Genomic DNA, 8,828 nt, shown 5'->3' with positions numbered 1-8,828 from the left:
GCAGACTGTACCACGTTAACTGCCCCGCAGTTGATGGCACGTGATACCTTAAAGGCGACTTTCACCAATTAAAAAAGAATAATGCAACAACAAAAGTGCGTCTGTTACTTGTAAAGAATCACACTTGGAAACTCCATTGGACAGGGAGGGGTTTGTGTGAACATACATAGGGACAATACAATAAATGTCTCATAACTGAAGCGTGATTTAATATAGCAATGGACTTAGTTCTTATGGAGAAACTAACGAATATTGCTTAATGTGCACCAGGAGTCCATAATCTCAATCTAAATAATGAAGATATTAATATTAGATCTAAATCTGTAGTAACTCTAAGGGGTTACAAAACACAAAAGCATTTTCCTGCCCTATGTTGGAGAGTTTTTTGAGCCGTATAGGATATTATTTTAAATCAGATGCAGCCTACAAGCCATCCTTAGTTTAAAGGATGTAAGACAGGTAATGTAGCATAATCAGCTTTGTTTTTCAATCAAGAATGCGTAAGAAGTTCAGGGGAAATGACTAGGAAGGAGGTACTATAAAATGTTTGTGAACTGCAGCATCAGCTGCCTGTGACAGTTGCCTCGCTCCCTAATGGTAGGGATTAATTTAACTAGAGGTATTCAGACTAAGAAAAAGGGAAGAGTAAAATGAAGGCACCTTAACATTTGTATGACATAGCTCTGAATTTATTGATAAGAATAGCAAATGTATATCAGGGATTCTTTATTTTTAGAATAAAATCAAGAAAGACATTTTAGAATTAACCACAATGATGTCATTTAAAATGGAGGATAAATAATTCCCTTGTTAACTTTTGAACGTTTAAATTGCATAAGGGGTTTAATGGGTTTTTTGGGGGGGCAGATAATACCATTAGTACTAGGAAGCTATTAAGGAAGATACTTTGAATAAGCTTTTAAAAGATGAACAAGTCTTAGAACAATAGATTTCAGATGGATTCTGCATATTCTTTGACTATCATAAACTCAGATTAGTGTTTCAGCAAAGTTTTTTTTTTGCACAGGGTTGAATTTTTAAAATGGATTTGGCTTTATGGTGTATAATTTTCAATGTATAATGATATTCTGTATAAAGAAATTATATTTTAAAATTTAAATACAAAATAAAGACAGTTATGTGGTTTTCTACAATGCATATTTATCCTTGGGTTGGAATGATACATTTTAACTAGTGAGCATTTCACATAAATACTTCTGTTTTTCAGTTAAAATTTTATGGATTATTAAAATTAGGTTATATGCCCTGGACACTCCTACAACAGATTAACATTGCTTCTTTTCTGCATTCATCTGTTTCTTTTTTCTGAAGCCCCTTAAAAAGAATAGAGTATTTGGTTCAGCTGCAATAAATAATAGTGTTTGTGAACTCCATTTTTATATAGATATGGCAGCATTTTTCTGGCTACAGCATATATTGCTAACTGGATTTGTCCAATAGGCTGTGTATTCAACCTGGAGAGTAAATTATTCCAGAGTATATTGCTGTCTCTCTCCACTCTCCAGTTTTCCATGTGTGAGGACATAGACAACTTGGGGAAAGCTTCAAGTGCTTTCCTTCTGTTACACAAGATGAATGGCAGGTAAACCAGCAATAATTGTGAGCCACCCCAATTCTGGAATTGGAGAAAGCATGAGGGCTTCCAGCTGATTTTTTGCTTTGTTTACATTGAGCATTTTCCCCTCATAAGGAAAAGGGAACAGGAAAGCATTGGGCTTCTCCCGGACTCGTACTTAAACTAGAAGGCTAGTTGACATGGATTCAGGAATATAATTCTTAATCAGATTTTTATTTCAGGTAGTATAAAGGCCCTCAGTGCAAAGAACATCAGAAACTGCAAATGGTTACTATTCAAGATAGATAGATAAAACCTGAAGTTTGAAACTTACATATGTCTCCTCCCATCATCATTCTCCCATTAGTAAATATGTCCCGTAAGTAAATATGATTGATTGATACTCTTCCATTTTTCTGCAGAGAACTAGTCTAAGTTTCAAGCCCTTTATTTATTATTTTGCTCAATCTAAACTGCTCAGCAAAGTGGACACCATCTCTACAAGGCAGTGTTGGCTCTTGCTCTACCCTGCTTTTCCCATAGAGGTTGCCATCTGAAAGAAGGCTAAGATTTGAAGAATCTACAGCAATGATGGTAGGTGTGGGGAGGGAAGAATGTATTTCAACCTTCTGTAGGTCAAAATGCTTAGCTGAACAGAGTTCATCTTTCTCACAGTTGATGCATAGCCTACTATTTTTAAAGTCTTTCTTTAAACAATAACCAAATATTTTTCTCATAAGCTGGCAACCTTAACTATATTTTTCTTTTGTGATCTTACTTTACATGTTAGCCTCATGATAACCTTATGAGATAGCTGGAAATTGGAAAACAATCAGAATAAATATAAAATAGTCCTTATTTTTTATCTGCAAAAATTATCATTTTTTTATCAAACCTTTAATACTTTATAAATAACTCAAGGCAGTGAATCCTCATAATACTCTTTCTTCCTTCTTTTTCCCCCACAACAGCTATCCTATGAGTTGAGTTGGGCTGAGAGCATGTCACTGGCTCAAAGTCATCCATCCAGCGTAAGGCGGGACTGGAATTCATAGTCTTCTGGTTTCTTAACTATTATAGCAGGCATATTATAATATAATATATACCAGGGATCGGCAACCCATGGCTCTAGAGCCACGTTAGAGGTGGGTTCCTACAGTTTTGGATGAGTAGGTAGTAACTCGGCCAGCCACAACCCTGAACCGGTTCTATCGGCAGTGCCTATCAAGTGCCTATCTTGTTTTTTGCTTCTGCGCATGCACAGAAGCATTTTTTACCTACTGTGCATTTGCGCATAGTGTGCATCAAGTGCTCACTATGCCCGAAACGTGGCCCTGAGCGAACTGGCAGTAGAAGAAGCCGGAACCTACACCTGAGCCACATGTGGCTCTTTCATCCCTCTGCTGTGGCTCTCTGTTGCCCGTCAGCTCCACAATTGATAGGGCTTTCAGTTAGCACAGGCAGAGGAAAAATGACACCGTGCTAGGAAAAGACTTTTTTGAGGAAACAAAGAAACCTTCAAAATCTATGCTTCACAAGTATTTGAACCCTTGGTCCATGAGCTGCGTTGCCCATAAAGAATCACCTTTACATTTAGCAAAAGTGGTGCTTAGTATAGGCTGAGTGTAATATTCCAAGCATTGTTTGATCTGTGTTTTTATGGTAAAACTGCTTCAGGCTTAGAAAGCCAGATTCTTCCTAAACAAACAAAAATGAGAGACTAAGATGAAAAGAAGAGCACATCACTGACTGACAAAGTAGATGTATTTCAAGCCTCTGCAGCACACTTAGTAATTATCTGCCTGCTGAGATTCTTGTATGGAGTTATGTTAGCAGACACTGATAGACCTTTGTGGTAAATTTCCTCATTTTTTCTCCTCATCACATGTGTAGCATTGCTATACAACCACAAGTCCCTATGAGATAATATTTTCATATTTTTGGTATTGCTATGCATAAACCTGGTGTAAATGTTTTACATAAATTACACAAATTATAAATAGTAAAAAGTATTTTACAAAAGTATTTTTCATTTGTAATTATGTATCAATTTAATCGTACAGTTATGTATAGTCCAATGCACACCATTGCAAATGGAGGTAGTCCACATCTTACAGTTCATTTAGTGATTATTCAAAGTTACAATGGCATTGAAAAAAGTGACTTGTGACCATTTTCCAGAGTTTTGACCTTTGCCGCATCCCCATGATCATGGGATCAAAATTCAGATCCTTGGCAACTGGTTCATATTTATGACCATTGCAGTGTCTCGGGGACATGTGATCATCTTTTGTGACCTGACAAGAAAAGTCAATGGGGTAGCCAGATTCACTGAACAATTGGGTTAGTAACTTATCAATTACAAGGATTCACTTAACTGTGGCAAGAAAGGTCGTAAAGTGAGGCAAAACTCACTTTACAAATGTCTCATTTAAAAGCAGAAATGTTGGGCTCAATTGTGTTCATAAGTCGAGAGCTACTTGTACTGTAGAATGCTACTAAAATCAATTTTATTTATGTATTCTAAACAACCAAATCATTCTGGGAAAAAAACCTAGGTTGGTTTAAAATAAATATTTGCAACAAAAATAATTATAATCAAAAAAAATTGTTGCATACATATCTTTTTGATTTGCAAGACTGATCCCATACAAATCATAAGAACAAAACCATAGAGTTAAAAAGAGTTACATATTCTCACTAAAGTTTAAATCATTAAACTATATCTTTGCTGGATGGAATAAGTGATGGCCTTGATCCTGCTCTTAAGTAAAGGTAGACAATAACAGGAAGTACTTGATGTGGCAAACATCATTAGATTAGGCAAGGCCAGTCTGCCTTCATTTATTTTCCACAAAAATAAGCCTACACCCAATAATTCCTGACTACTGCAATCAATTTGTAGTGGTTTCTTTAAAAAAAAAATCTGTGTCATGCTTGAGAAAAGAAATGAAAACAAATATTTCAACACGTCATTTTAGCATACATTTAGTATCACCTTTGTAACATGATTTAATGACTAAATCTATTGATTTTATGACAATTGTGAAGACTAGAGATCATTCAGGTGTAACAGACTTCTTATATGAAGCTAGCTCTCCATGGATTTGTACGATGATGATATTATCCATTAAGTCATGTCCAACTCTTGGTAATTCTATGGGCCAGGTCTCTCTACATCTTCTGATCTTGCACTGTTTCTTTGGATTTTTCTGGCTGGTGTCAGCTTTTATGGTATCCAGCCATTATGTTCTTTGGTGGCCTGCTTTCCTTTTACCCCTAACTCTTCCCAATATAATAGCATTATTCACTGAATTCCCCTGAATGACATAGCCAAAATAATTGGACACAGTTTCGTGATTTTTCCTTCTAGTGACATGTCTGGTGTTATGCACTCTAGTACTTCTTGTTGGTCACCTTTGCTGAATTGATTTGTATAGTATGACAATATATTTTAGATATGCATATATGGGATCAATTTCCTACTTTTTGGAAATCAGCCCCATTTGGAAAACTGTCGCAATAGCACTGAAAAAAACAGTGCTAAGAGTTGTGTTATGCAAAGAATATGACAGCAAATCTGATATTACCCCAATACTTTACTTTGCACTTTATGTAATTCTGCTTAGCCACTTCATTTGAAATGTAATTAATAATTATAAAGCCACCTTAAAATCCTAGTACTTTCCACTTTCAAAGGGAAATTGATCCAAGATTAATTTAAGGAAAGGACACCATGAAATAGCTTCCCATATTTTCCACTGAATGCTTTCAACTGAGTAGTTTCAATTATATATTCAACCTGCAGAATCATGAGGGGCAACATAAATACATAGGAATGCGCAGCCAGAAAACCATATTGTATGTCTACTTGTACATAGCTTACATATGTGGGTTTGTTCCATTTTTATTATTTCCAATTTAATAGAACATATATATATATATATATATATATATATATATATATATATATATATATATATATATATATACATACATACATACATACATACATACATACATACATATATATGTTATATATTATATTATATTATATTATATTATATATATATATATATATATATATATATATATATATATATATATATATATATATATATATATATAATCCCACCCTACTCCCAAATCAGATCAACAATCTCAAACTTCTCTGGGCAGCCATAAGACATGAGCATTCAACATTTTAATTTTTGGTGGAATTCTTTATTTGAAGACATACAACATCCAATTTTCAGGAAGTCTTCCCTTCTTGAAATAAAATGAGATAGCGCTATGGCCTCTTTTTGCACTGCATTTACGGGGAAAAAACTTGGGTAAAGAACAATATTGTAAAAATAGTTTTTAAAGTATTTATTTAAAATCTGCCAATTTCATTCAGTAGCTTTTAAGTTGTAATTGTAATGGTAGGGTCTTCACTTCCAGCTCAGAGAAGTGGATTTTGTAGAATTAAATTCAGATAATTTCTGTGCAAACTGCATGAAGTAGACACAGATTCAACTACTAGTCCTGTTGTCTTTAGTACATGAAAAAGGTGGACTCTATTGTGCTCTATAACTAAGCAATCAAAATGTCTTAGATGACTCTGCTCAAGATATAGTAATAATTTCCAATTTTACATAGGATAGATAAAATACTAATAAGAATATGCTCCGTCCCATAATTGTGTAGACCAGGTTGCCCTGGTAGACCAGTCCCACTGGAGAAAAACCACTTAATATTTCCCCTGGTATAGTTAACAAAAGAAGGAGAACTTGTGGCTCAGAGGTTAATACATCTACCTAATATGCAAGTAGCCTGGGTTCGAATCTCAGAAGGATATGACTAGCTGATGAGAGCTAAATAGCTTGAAATAGATCTATACTAGTCTCCCTTTATTTCTTTGTCAAGCGACTGCCTGTGAAGGCCCCTGGATTGGGGCTAAAAGGCAAAAACGGAAGCAGTGTATTCTGTTCCATAATTAGGTAGACCAAGTTGCCCTGGTAGACTGATCCCACTGGTGAAAAAAATAATTCTGAAGCTTCTTTCTATTTATGGATTTCCAGTCAAGTTCTAGGAATAAGAGATCTCAATATTTAGCTGCGCAAGTAACAAATAGCAAGAATGTTAATTAAATTCTACATCTATTGGCCAGTCACAGATATCAAGAACTGACTAAGTACAATGATACCAAACAGCTAACATTATTTAAAGAACATGAAGGGAGAAATATCTAAACATGAAATTATCTTAAAGTTGGAAGTATAATAAAACCTATAATTTTCTTATCTTGATTGTGTTATGACGTTAGTGCAAGGTGGTGCTAGCATTCTGTGGGTTTTTTAATTATGTGCTTTATACCTTTATACGTGTGCTTTTTAAGTTTCTCAATAGTCAATACTTTTTGCATCTCCTATACAATTAAGTTTTATGATAATTAGGATCTCTACATCTAGTATTGGGACTATTACATTGGCTTAAAAGTATATTAGTTACTTTTAAATTGGGAAGCTATATACAAAGCTGTATGTTTGATGGATTCAGAAAGGAAACTTTCCTTTTGTTTTAATGCAAAATAAAAATGAGGCTCCAATGAATGCTTTTACAGTATCAATGAAATGAGCCAACTGAAGCCAGTTTTAAGTTGCTATCTACAGAGCAACTATTGATTGCCGTGAGATGGAGGATATTGTGGAAACCTTGCACCAAGTTCTTACGAGCCACCTATCCCGCCAGTGGTGTTCCATTGGTGTCAGGGCCAAAATTGGGCATTTTTGATGTGTTTGCAATGGAATATTGGTGGCTCCATTGGATCACTATGACACAAACATTTCTTATTTCCTTTGCCAGACAATGCCTTATGCTACTTTCAGGCCAGTTCCCTAAAGATTCAAATAAAATTTAGCACATTCGGAAAGCTATGGAGCTGAGTAAAACTTCCAGCCATGTGTAAAAAATATCTGTATACTCCTATAGTAAATTTATTTGAAATTAAAATGTACATGTGCAAATATACTAGATCAGTGATGGCAAACCTTTTCCACCTGGGGTGCCAAAAGCACATGCATGCGCACTATCGCGTGTGTGTGCGGCCACCCCCATAATTTAATCCCCCGCGTCGTTCCCCCTGTACATGCATGCATGCCTCCGCCACGCTGCCCCATGCATGCGCACACAGCTTTCTTGAAGCCTGGGGAGGGCGAAAATGGCCTCCCCTCCTGGAGGCCAAAACGATTTCCGGGAGGCATGGTAGGTCCATCCCCAGCAGACTCCAGAGGCTTTCTAAGAGCTTGGGGAGGGCGTTGGGCTATTTTTTCTCCCTCCGGAGGGGCAAAAAACCAGCTGAAAATCAAGGCTGAAAATCAGCTGGCCAGTGTGCTGGAGCTGACAGGGCAATGCCTCGGTGTGCCCTCAGAAATTGTCTGCATGCCACAGGTTCGCCATCAAGGCACTAGATGAAAATAAATGGGTAAATGAAACTTTAAAGTTGAAGCGCTTCTGAGGTGGACAGGTTCATTATGGATATTGCCTTAGTGAATCCCATTCTATTTTTCTGTCTGTTATGACCAAAACATTAAAATCTGCATTCCTAAATTATAATAAACTGCAGCATTGGTTTATGAAATTTTGCCAAGTGTCCAAACTGTATCAAATAAACCAGCATGGAATAAATTCCTGTATAGAAATTCTAATTAGAACTGATTCTTATTGAGAAATCCTGGCATGCTGCTATTTCTTCAGTCATGGAAAGCCACCCTCGATTTCAAATGGCATCCTCACTACAAAAAAAAAAATCCAAAGCAAAACAACTTCTAATAACCTCATGCTCCTTTTCTACATTATTTTTCTGATTGTATACATTTTGGTAGCAAAGTTCTCTTCACTTTTGCTCCTCAGATATTCCAATCATTACTGTGTAGATAGATATCACAACGTAAGCAGTAAGTAACTTAACAATAGGAAGTGCATCTGATTAAATTATTAGCAAAATTTATGTTGCAATCCGAATGTACGTCTGTGAAGTTATTCTTCCGCATAAACAAAGTAACCCACAATACAGTCCAGCTGCTTTACAAACATCCTAAGGCTTGTTGAGATCATTTTTGAAAAGTATAGACAAGCCTTTGTGGGAGTGACACCACGCTTTGCTAGTTCCGCTTCAACAACAATACAGAATGAATGAGGTAAAAACTTGTATTGGGAGCAAGGAATTTTGCTAATGAGAAAGTCCTGATTCCTTCCTTCCGGGGAGGAG

The sequence above is a fragment of the Thamnophis elegans genome, chromosome 7, assembly GCF_009769535.1.
Source record: "Thamnophis elegans isolate rThaEle1 chromosome 7, rThaEle1.pri, whole genome shotgun sequence".
NCBI lineage: Eukaryota > Metazoa > Chordata > Lepidosauria > Squamata > Colubridae > Thamnophis > Thamnophis elegans.
The sequence above is the reverse complement of the archived record's forward strand: the minus strand, read 5'-3'. Positions refer to the sequence as shown.